The following is a 12399-nucleotide window of genomic DNA, read 5'->3' as shown; positions in this document are numbered from 1 at the left end:
GGAGCCTTTTCATTTTAAAATTTTTAGATATTTGCAAGTGACTAGAGTTTTGTTAAGGTGGGTATTGCAGGAGCAGCTAATATTCTAAGTCAAAGTTAATGAAATGTTTCTAGAGAAAACAACATAAACATTGCTTCAGTTAATTACTTGGAAAATTTTTTTTTTACAATGGTCAGATGCTTTTTTAATTTTTTATTTTTTTAATAGATTTTTACTGATTTCAGAGAGGAAGAGAGGGAGAGAGAGAGATAGAAACCTCAATAATGAGAAAGAACCATAGATTGGCTGCTTCCTGCATGCCCCCCACTGGGGATCAAGCCCATACCTCGGGCATGTGCCCTTGACTGGAATTGAACCCGGGACCCTTCAGTCTGCAGGCCAAAGCTCTATCCACTGAACCAAACCAGCTAGGGCATGTTTTATTCTTTATGAGTTATAAGTTTCTAATAATTCTTAGAAAATTTAATTAATGGAATATGTACTTCAAGAGGAAGGCTTGACTGTGAAAATTAAAAGGCGGAAGTTGTCTTTTGAAAGAGCAATTCATCATCATTTTAGTTATTGGATAAAGCAAGATGATAAAAAGTTTATACTGTTGAAAAATTAGGGTGTGATTGTAGAGTCCAAAGGTTTTTCCCCCCTATATTAGTTTAGCTTTTTTGAGTATCATCTAAGCTTACAATTTTCCCCAAATTACAATAATTGCAGCTATAGTTTCTCTAAAATAGTTTAGAAAGGCTTTTTTAAAAAGAACTAGGTTTATTAATGATTTTAAGCACATCTCTACTCTTTAGGCAGCCCTCTACTAGTAACCAGGAAGATTAAAGGCATCTTCAAATAGTTCACAGGGAGTAACAGTGACTTCTCACTGAGAAGGTCAGGACACTTAGCAGCCTGCTTAGTTTTTTTTTTGAGGAATTAGCTGCTACTGGTGAGTTAGCTATTCTCTGAGAGGCTGCTATCCACTGGAGAACTGCCAGACTTTTTAAGACATCAGCAACTTTTTAGTGTATTAAATTTGAAAAGTTGTATGTTTTTTTTTGTGTGGAGGGGCTAGAAATAACCCCACATTTTTTTTACTGTCTGTAATGAGACTATAACTTAAAGGAATTTGCTCCCAGGTGATAAACTGGACACAAGGAATGTGTACACTGTAGCCAACTGATTGTAGATTAAAAAAAGACACACTATATTTTACAACTATTTTGTTTTGAAATAGTTTCAGACTTATAGAAACTTTGAAAGAACATTACAAAAAAACTCGTCTCTTGCTCAAATTTCCCATTTGTTAACATTTTTGCCAAATTTGCTTACAATTCTCTCTTCATAAATTTTTACATATTTTTTAAAAATATAGTTTTATTGATATCAGAGAGGAAGGGAGAGGGAGAAAGAGATAGAAACATCGATGATGAGAGAGAATCATTGATAGGCTGCCTCCTGCACACCCCCCCTACTGGGGATGGAGCCTGCAACCTGGGCATGTGCCCTTGACTGGAATCAAACCTGGGATCCTTCAGTCCGCAGGCCAACGCTGTATCTATTGAGCCAAACCAAGTAAGGCATAATTCTTACATATTTTTAATGAATTTTTTGAACTATTAGATAATTAGTTGCAGATGTGATATTCTACCACTAGCCCTGTTAGTACTTAAGTGGGCTTTTCCTATAAACAAAGACACTCATATAACCACAGTGCTACCATCAAAATCAGGAGGTTAACACTGATCTATTAATACCATGTAGTCCACAGGCCCCACTCAGATTTTGTCAGTGACCTCCATGATACCCTTCATAGGTACAGGATTTATATCCAATTCATTTGTTTGTCTCTGGACTCCTTCAACCTGGAATCGTTCCTTAGTCTTTCCTTCCCTTTCATTACCTCAACTAGTGTCCCGATGCATGGATTCGTGCACATTGAAAGGAAATTAATTAGAAGAAATATTTTAATATTGCTATTCGCCCTTTCTCTATAATAAAAGTGTCAAAACCAAATTCATGATTGACAATGACAGATCGAAACACATGCATGCGATTGGCGCCAGTGAGAGCTTTATATGTATCATGAATGCACCAATCAACCTAGCCTTTTATATATATAAAGAATAAACTTGCTTACTTAGACCTGCTTTCTGATGTAGCTAAGCTTTTTTCACCCCAGTGAAGCACCCCAACTTCTCTTTCAAGTAATTGTAAGCAACACAACAGTAAACATCAATATGAAGCAGATTATTATTGTAGATCTCACAGGGAGAACAAAGGGTAAAATATTTAACTGCAGCAGTGTTTGACTATATTCTGTGCAGGGAGAAAGCCTGAAGTCATTTTCAAGGTCCACCATTTCTTACTTCTTTTCAGTTGGGTCAAGTTTCTAAACTTTCTAAATCTCCATTTTCTGGCTAATAAAAAGAAAATAGAATTCTACCGAGTCTCCTATCTACCTACTCCAGGACTTCTGTGAGGATCAAATGAGATGAGGCACGGGAAAACGCTTCACAGACATTTGGTTAAAGTGTAAAATATTTGCACCTGGCTATAAAGCAAGCCATGTTCCTGGGCTGAAGAAACTGCAAGGAGGCTAGTCGCTAGGGAGAGGAAGTCGGGTGTTGCTATGTGACGTCATTACTTGGTGCCCACAGCCACTGTTTCCGGGCTGGGCTGGGCTGTGGGCTGCATTTTGTGCCATGGAGTCTCTGCAGCATTGGCTGCAATTTGGTGGGGTGTCACTCCGGGGTGGTGGTGGGGCCCGTGTCCCACTTGGGGGAAGCTGAGTGTTGCTTTGTCAGCACCAGGTCCTCAGTGCCATGTCTTTGTAAATGGCCAGTACTCATCATGACAGCTCCTCTGTTGAGCATCTGCCCCCTGGTGGTCAGTACTTGTCATAGCTACCAGTCAGACAGTTGGAGGTACACCTAGCATATTATATATATATATATATATATATATATATATATATATATATATATATATATTAGGGTATGACTTTTTAGAAGAAATACCACAGATGTGTGTCCTTCTCAGTGCATCGTATCAGCAGGGATATGATGTTTTGTCCCATTACTGGTGATGCTAACTTTTAAAAAAATTGAGATATAATTGACATACAACCTTATATGGTGTATGCTAACTTTTATCACTTTGTAAGATGGTGTCTACCGGGTTTCTCAAGTGTAACGTAATGAGGCCTGGCTGGTGTGGCTCAGTGGTTGATCATTGATCCATGAATCAGGAGGTCACAGTTCGATTCCCAGTCAGAACACATGCCGAGTTGCAAGCTTGATCCCTGGTAGAGGGTGTGCAGAAGGCAGTCGATGGATGATTCTCTCTCATCATTGATGTTTCTATCTCTCCCTCTCCCTTCCTCTCTGAAATCAATTAAAACATATTTTATAAAAAAAGTTAATGAGATTTTGTACTGATAGATTAACAATAAGTTAGTATTTGTGAGGAGGTACTTTCAAACTATTACCCATTAGCATTCATTGATGATTCTTGCCTAAATCTATTATTACTATGATGGTGGTGAAATGGTAATTTTTTGATTCCTTAATACTGAAAATATTATTTTGAAATGCCTATGTGTGCAAGTCTATATCTCCTACTATGTTCTGTTTCTGCAACATAAATAGCTAATACAGATCCAGGCACGGTATAAATACTCAATAATTGTTTGTCTAATTAATTGGACGACAAGGCAAGACTCTGCCTACTTCTAACTATTGGCAAATAGTTCCTTAAGAAAGATCTTTGGTAACAAGTGTGTAACGTAAAATTCCTTTTATTTATTTTTATCATGACATCTATTCCCTAATCCTGATCATTAGAGTAATCAAGATCATTTAGAAAATTTAGAAAAATGCACAAAAACTTCTAGAATCCAACCATCCATATGCTTGATAGACAAATGCCATCTGTTTTCTCATTTCTCTGGAATGAAAATTACACAGAAACAAAAAGAACCAACACTCAGATTGCTCATAATTTGTATATATTATTATACAAATCAACTAGCAAATTCCTAATTTCTAGACCATCTTCTGTAATTGATTAGAAGCATTGAGTAAAGCTGTTGTAAGGCCCATTACAGCCTTGTTTCCCTTTTATTCTCTCTGGGACGCCCCAGAAATAGCGTAGCTTAAGCCGTGGGTGTTCATTTGCCGGGGTCCCCTCATGAGCCGAGTTTGAGTTCAGCTCATTTGAAGCCACAAGGCTTAAAATTCACTTTGTCTTTACAGGAGAAGCAGCAAAGATATTCTCAGTCAGGGTGGTGGGGTTGTGGGGAGTCATGCAGGAAGGCAGGTGCGAGCAAACACACCTCAGGAAGGAGCTGTGCGGCTTTATGGAAAGGAGGAGTGCGGGGAGGGTCAGGTGCTGTGCCAGGGGAGGACGCCCGAGGGGAGCAAGTGTTCATATCCACACATCACTGGGAAGTGAAAGAATGAAAGATTCAAAGCAGACACGGCCATGTGCACCTATAGTGACGTTTGGTAGGTGGTGGTTTCTCCGTCCGTCCTCTGATGAGCTGGAGTGGACACTGGTGTCAAGCAGCAGCACTTACCAAGGGCAGCCCTTGCCTGGCCTCTTCCCAGGTAGGCCGGTTCCTCATTCTGCTTTCTGCATTCCAGTGGTGACACTTTGGGTATGTCTGGAAAGAAGAGGAGATGTAAGAAAGAAAAGAGATGTTGGAGTGTGTGCTTGGGATGGAGAGGGAGCAGGGCAGAGACTGTCTTGAGAAATGGCCTATTTAATTTAGCATTCACCAAATTCACTTACTTAATTTCAAAGCAACGAGACAAGGCTACATGAAACTCCAGAGTAGAAACGAGACCGTGCTAAACTTTTCAGAGTAGAAAGTTGTCAGCCTTTAAAGAACATTTGTGTTGCACAGTGAAAAAGGAATGTCCTCTAACGTAAAGTGTCATTTTTGTCATCTCTTTATTCAGATTACAGAATAAATTTTATAATGTCCAGTCACAGAGTGAATCCATAGTAAGATATAGGCACAGATGCTGTAAGAATATTTTGGGTAAACTTGGATTCCCAAGGGGTCATATATGTTTGTCACAGTTTTATTTCATTAAGTTCACCAGGATGCTTTCTATAGTAAATGAATAAATGTTCCTGTTCTGTCCTTGTCTGGAAATCTTGCTCATTCTATGTGGACTAACTCAAGTTTTCCACCTTTTCCACGTGGGTATTCTTGGAATACTTTATTATGTGGATTACAAAGTTAATCTAAAAATCTATCCATTCTATTCAAGTTCTTTAGGAGTACTTTGTGATCTGAAAGTGCTATGGGTTCTCAGACTGAGGTTTTCCTAAGTTCCTCTTTGCATTTCAGTGTTGTCTTTGTCCATTTGTGCGGCTATAACAAGGTGTTATAGCCTGGGTGGCTTACAAACAACAGAAACCTTTTACTCACAGTCTGGAGGCTGGGAAGTCCAAGATGCAGGCACTGGCAGTTTCTCTGTCTTGGGGCAGGGGTGGGGGTGGGGGTGGGGCGGGGGTGGGCAGGGGAGGGCACTTTCTGGATCATAGATACTTCTTGGTTCCGTCTATAATCTCACAGAAGGCGAGAGTGAGCTCTCTGGGTCTCTAATCCCATAACCCCATTCATGAAGGCTCGGGTCTTAGGACCTATCACCTCCTAAATACCATCACATTGAGGGAATACGTTTCAACATATAAATTTGGGAGAGGACACAAATGTTCCGTCTACAGCAAGTGTGTTAAGGTTTATCAACTTTTTTTCTCTAATTTGCCCCAGATGTTGTTGTTTTTATATCTTTTTTATTTTTTAGTAGCAGTCCCACATAAATAAATTTAAAAAACATTTTAGGATCATTTAAATGAATTCCTTTTATGTTCTGTTAGTAAGGATTTTTTGAAGTAAATTTGTACAGTCTTTCTTGTCTGACGGAAGTATAAATGCCCAGGAATGGAAGTGCTGGCAAATGGCACGATGTTGCCAAGACCCGGAACCTTGGCTACTATGCAAGGTCAGGCCAGAAGATCCTGTTAGCCCTGGATCACGCTGTCTTACAATCACACCCCAGAAGTTCTGTTCCAGCTAGGACTTGGGCTTATTAATCGAATGGTGGAACTGGGCTCTTCCTTAAGCGCATGTAGTGGAGCTGATTCTTCATTGGTCATAAGGTGAAAACCACAGAACAGGAGGAGGGGGGAGCCTGCCAATGGAGAGCCTGGTCTTTGATGAGGGGTCTTTTGTCAGCACTCTGGGATACCTAAGTCCTAGTATCTAAGCATACTTTATCCAGACCCCAGAACTGAATAGATTTGGTTAGTTAAGGATATTTGTTTTTTTGTCGTGTGATGGTTAATGATATAAACATGTGTGCCTGTCTGCTCTTTTCCATTGATAATGGAAATGACTTCCAATATGAGTAAATGTCACATGTAGGTTTGTATTGTTTTCCTCCCTGTTTATGAATTAATTTATATAAATGTGCCTGTATCGAAGCATGCATGCACACATATGTAGAGGCATAAAATGCTAAGTTTGAGCAAATTGCTATTGTGATATTTCTTTATTTTTCTTTTTAAAAAATTTGATTTGAGAGAGAGAGACATAAACATTAATGTGAGAGGGAAACATCGACCGGTTGCCTCCCATACGTGCCCTGACCAGTGATCGACCCAAAACCTGGGTATGTGTCCTGACTGGGAATCGAACCTGTGCACCGAGGGAGGATGCTCCAGCCATCTGAGCCACACCTGCCAGGGCTATTCTGATATTTCTTGATACTTATAAACTATGACTAGGAACCTGGTGCCTCATTTAGGCGTCCTTGTTTTGTTTTTTTTTTTTTTTTGTAGCCGGTGATTTAATGCCATGAAAACAGAATGTGATGGTTTTAATTTGTCAGTGATGCTTAAAAATAAAAAACAAAAAAAATCTCACACAAAGCTAGGATTGTCACCACCGGAGACTCTGTGTAGTGGTAATCTGGGCATGTGCTGTATGAGATTTTGTGATAGTTGGGTGATTCGACAGTGACAGTTTCCATAATTAATTTTTTCTTATCTCTAGAATGCATGGGTTTTTAGGCAGGGGGGCTCCCGTTGTCATCATCTCACTGAAAGTCGGCGTCTAAAGACCAAAGCCATTTAGGGTGGAAACAGGGAGCCATAGGAAATGCGTGACGGAGGGGTTCTTCGTGACAGCTCACATTCTCCTATCGACCTCCCCCGCCATCTGCCCTGAAGATGTTTGTCTCAAGCGTTGGTCCTAGAAGGCGCCGGGTTTTGTAATATTGCCTCAGAAGCAGGTGACTCCATTTCAAAATGGACGAATGAGCTAGTCCAGGGAATTATGCCACCAAAATCCATTTTTGAAGAAAATTGTTCCTCGATTGTCTATTATATTTTGTTTCTGTTATGTTCAATCCCTGATTCTATACCTAGGGTCTTTTAGCTTATCAAAGGATTGTTTTTATTCAAAGAGCTAAATGAAATCATTATGTATTAATTCCAGACTTATTTGCTTTTCGAGAAAAAAATCTAATATAGAACCGGCTCAGTAATACCACACCAGTTTTCCAGTATTTATTATTATATACATAATTTTTAAAAGTAAGGATGGAGCAGAAACATGCAGGGGATGGTATACAAAACGTGAAGTTTTTCATAGGTAAATTTTCAGTTTTTTTATATTTAAAAATCTGCTTTGATGGTTCCCATCAGAAATTGGTGAGTGTACAAAAATAGATACATGTTTGTGATCTGTCTCTTGAAATGAAGCATATATACTGCAACGTGAGAGCTTTGCTTGCTTTATTTCTTGCCTTCCCCTCAAAAAACCTTAATAAACACACAAACCCCACATTACAGAAGCACCCCAGTAATAAAGGCTGCAGATTATATATATCCTGTGTGTTTATACTTGTAGAGAAGACCAGTTATTAAATATCAAGTTTTATAAATTTTACACCAAGTGTTAAGTACTTACTCCCTGACTTTATTTTTATGGTTCATGCTTGTGCAGTCTATTCCTTATTTCAGCCCTTCTTCCTGTTGCTAAATTGTTAGAGGATTGTTTCCCAAAGTACATTAGAAATTGATGAATAATTTACTAAATTAATTATTATTAGAAAAGTAATTTAGCATTTTCTTTTTGCTCCTCTAACCAGCACAGTAAAAGCAAACAGACATGTGCAGTATGTTTTAAAGGTTTTTTAGTTAGAGCGTGAATAAAGCACTGTTGGAAATGCTGAAGTGGGTGCAAAGATGAGTGAGACCAGTGAGGAGAGTGGTGTTGATGAGTAAGTAACTGGAGAGAGTGAATGTAGCACTAACGTACGATCCCAGTGAGGTATAAACACAGAAGAAAGCCAGGCGCAACCTCCAGGAGTGTAAGGCTCATGACCTGCACTCGAAATTCTGTTTTAATAATGCTGGTATACATGGGTACTTAAAAGTTAGTGTTTTGCAGATATTTATTTTTTCTACTTTTGCTTAAAGATTTTTGATCTGGGGATGTTTTCCGTTTCATGAGGTTTTTGGCGATCAAAAGCCTTTTGTGGTAATTACCAGACATTGGGCTGTGCAAGCGGCTTCCGAGCCTGTGTAGGTGTTTGTCCCATCAGGGAGGAAGTTGAACCAGCACTTCTTACCCGATGAATACTCCCTAGAATTTCATATCAGTGTTGCTAGAAAATTAATTAATTTTATTTTAGAGAGAGAGGAAGAGAGAGGGAGAGAAAGATAGAAAGATAGAAACATTGATGAGAGAAACATCTATCAACTGCCTCCTGCACACCCCCCACTGGGGATCAAGCCTGTGCCCTGTCCGGGAACTGAACCGTGACCTCCTGGTTCATAGGTTGATGCTCAACCACTGGGCCACGCCAGCCGGGCTAAAATTAATTTTTATTGAGAGAGAATAAAACCTGTGTTATAAAAATAAAGCAAGGACCCTGCCAAAAGGAATTATACTAGAAAGGCCTTAAAATAGAGACTCAACAGAAAATGTAGCTGTGGAGTCACTGTATCATGGAAGGTTTTTTTTATAGTCTCATAGAGAAGTCTTTCTTCCTCAGCCTTCAGTACGGAGGATCATTAGAGTGATTAATATCTGGAATTGATTGATGTCTTCACCTGCTTGGGTTTGTTCCCCTCCACCTTGGTTATTCAATCTTCTTTCTTTTTACTGACTTATTAAAATTTTTTAAAGAGAAAACTCTCTTTCTTAAATATAACTTCTGTAGCAAGGCAGTAGTCCTAACAAACCACCTCTTGTTAAAAACAGTGCTTCCTGTATTTTTACTGCTGTAATAACTGGGGGAAATATACATGTTATTATGCCACATTCTTTTGGAAATAAGTTATATGGAAATTTACTGACATATTTACCTGCAACTTAATAACTAGCTTTAACAGCAAAGAAAACTTAAATATATACATATCTAGCTATATAAATTAAATGTTAACATAGATTATATTACAGTAAAATTGTAGCTGCTTTCTGTTGACTGAGGGCAAATGCCAACTCTCTACTTAGACCTAGTTTGTGATTACTTTGGGCTAATGTTTCTGCTTCCAATGTAGAGTGTTTTGCTTTTTGAAACTTTTCTTCCTAAGATTAGCTTTGGTATAATGCCATTATAATATGTTTTCCCAGTCAGCTGGGTCATTAGCATGAAATTGGCCTGATCTTTTAAAAGTTTAATTTGAGTAAAAACTATAAGGTAAATTAAAGTAGAATTGATAAACAGATGGTGGTTAGACATACGTACAGAAATCAATTTTAAAATCCAAAAGTAGCTGGATACTTGATTTTAGTCTCTGTTTTGCTTGTATAGAAAAATGATCAAATTAAAGATCTTCTAAATATTTTGTGACATTTAGAAATGCATTGAGGGCTTTTCCCCATCAGTCCCAATTTTTATTAGAAGTAATTTTTTTTCAGCGACTCTTTTTAAAAAAATATATTTTTATTGATTTCAGAGAGGAAGGTAGAGGGAGAGCGAGATAGAAACATCAATAATGAGAGAGAATCATTGATTGGCTGCCTCCTGCATGCCCCCTACTGGGGATTGTGCCCATAACCCAGGCATGTGCCCTTGACCGGAATCAAACCAGGGACCCTTCAGTCCACAGGCTGACACTCTATCCACTGAGCCAAACCAGGTAGGATTCAGAGACTCTTTTTATTAGGAGGCATGTTACATTGATTGTTACCTTTACATAAATGTCCAGAGGATATCCTTTTCACATATTTTTCTGGAACAATTATGAAGGTAATTTAATAAATGAATAACAGAAGTATAGCAGTTTTTAAAAAGTTGGATTTTAATCTTGTGAAGGATTAAATTTGTGAAAGAATTTTCTTTGATAATAAAAAATTTATAGTAGGAATCCTCAATATTTTAAAATGAACTTCCAATATTTTCTGATTCTAAAATTAATTTTTTATCTGAATAATTAACCAATTTTTGCTTGACATGTGTGCTTATCGAAGGGGATTTTAAGATGCGGGTAAATGAGATTGTATCTGGGATTGTTACATGCAGCTTCTCATCTTGGTTATGAGAAAGGAAGGGCATCCAGTAACTGTCACAGAAGCGGTGGCCTTTTAACTTCAGGCATGAATTATTTTGATTTTTTTCCGTAACACTATAGTTTTCAGACAGCATCCCAGGGAACTCTACGAGGTCAGGGGACAGGTTGATTTCATCTTTGCTCAGTTCATAATGTGGGTCAGCAACTTTAGCCTCTTGGAATAAGGTATGTGATATTACAGTGGGTGACATTAAAAATAATGCCTAGTTCACTAACTTTTCATTTTAGTGCATAATCTTTGTACCCCATATACCTGTGGGGGGCAGAAAATGCCTTTGTACAATATTGGATGAAATGGAAGAACAAAGAACCCAAGTGATTGATTTCTCCCAATGTCAGTGATTAAGCTAAGTCACAATATTAACCTTAGAACACATATCTTTTATAGATTTGGAATATGGTTTCCTTTTGCTAAGAAAGGAAATTCTTACTTGTTTGTAATATTACAGGAAATGAGGTACATGTATTTTTCAAGCCTAAAATTATCTTACTGAAAATAAGATTTGTTAGAGTTCTCTTTGATTAGTCTGTGATATGCTGATTCATGTCATGGTTTGCTTCCAAGACTCTACACACCCAACCAATAGAGTAACCATGAGTGCTCCTTTGAAGTGTAATTGTTCTTAGCAAAAATAATTATTCTGGAGTTCTTGTTATAGAACAGTTTGTAACAGGAAAGCATGTGTAAATATACTCCAAAGAAAAATTTGGTAACAGAGTTTCCAATTCTACAAGAAAGTCCTGAGGACTCATACCAGGCCCTCAGAGATTGCAAAGAGGAGTGTGACCCGACTCCTGTCCCTGAGGACTCTTGAGAACTCAGTTGGGGGATAAGATCACACAGTTCGGGAGACTGGAAATGGGGTCTGCGAGACCAAAACCAACTGCAGTGTTATTTCCAAGGATGGAGAGATTAATGTGGCCAAAGGGGTAAGAAAAGTCTTTGTGGAGAAAGTGGCTTCTTTCATTGTCATTGTTTTGAGGTGTCGTTGATGTCTTCATGAGATTTGCAGCAGCTCCTCAGATACCTGTGGTGTGGTGGTGCCACCCGTTGTCCCCCAGTTTACTGCTTCTCTGAAGGACACTTGGAAAGCAAATGTGGCAAAGCTTTCCAAGATTTTATTAGTGCTTCATTTTGAACATGTAGGTAGGGTTTCTGTTGATAAGCACATATCTAAATTGTGAATGAAGAAAGATGTTTTTGTTTGTTGACCTTGGAATGTCTAAAGTCAGGCTCTTAATAATAACTAGGTATAGCCGAAACCGGTTTGGCTCAGTGGATAGAGCGTTGGCCTGCAGACTCAAGGGTCCAGGTTCGATTCCGGTCAAGGGCATGTACCTTGGTTGCGGGCACATCCCCTGTAGGGGGTGTGCAAGAGGCAGCTGATCGATGTTTCTAACTCTCTATCCCTCTCTCTTCCTCTCTGTAAAAAATCAATAAAATATATTAAAAAATAAAAAAATAATAATAACCAGGTATAAATCTGCTTAAATCATTCCTACTGCTTTGCATTTTGTATTCATTCACTTTCCATTTTCTAAAGGCCTTGTTCACCTCTTATATGTGCTACATTTCTTCTCTAGAATTTGTTCTCTCCTTCTTCCTGACCGATTTCCTGCTTTTATGTTTTCTTGGACTGTTCGTACTCTTCCTGTCTTCTTGGCATCGGCATATCCCACTATATTAGACGTGACTTAAAGTATTGTTGGGTAGAATTCACAAGGACCTCACAAGGCATAATTGTGTGAGGTTATTTGAAACTCTTTGTTATGTCGGATTATGTTCCAGGAACCTATAATAGTGATCTGCTTATG

At 38.5% G+C, this 12399-nt stretch overlaps 1 protein-coding gene across 1 annotated transcript in view; it reads left to right on the top strand.

Annotated features, from left to right (window-relative positions):
- TBC1D4 (TBC1 domain family member 4) overlaps positions 1 to 12399 on the top strand; it is a 220356-nt gene that overhangs the window by 46436 nt on the left and 161521 nt on the right. The window lies entirely within an intron of this gene.

This window comes from Eptesicus fuscus, chromosome 8 (genome assembly GCF_027574615.1).
Source record: "Eptesicus fuscus isolate TK198812 chromosome 8, DD_ASM_mEF_20220401, whole genome shotgun sequence".
In the NCBI taxonomy this organism is placed as follows: domain Eukaryota; kingdom Metazoa; phylum Chordata; class Mammalia; order Chiroptera; family Vespertilionidae; genus Eptesicus; species Eptesicus fuscus.
Note: the sequence above shows the minus strand (reverse complement) of the source record. Positions and strands in the feature narration are given on the sequence as shown.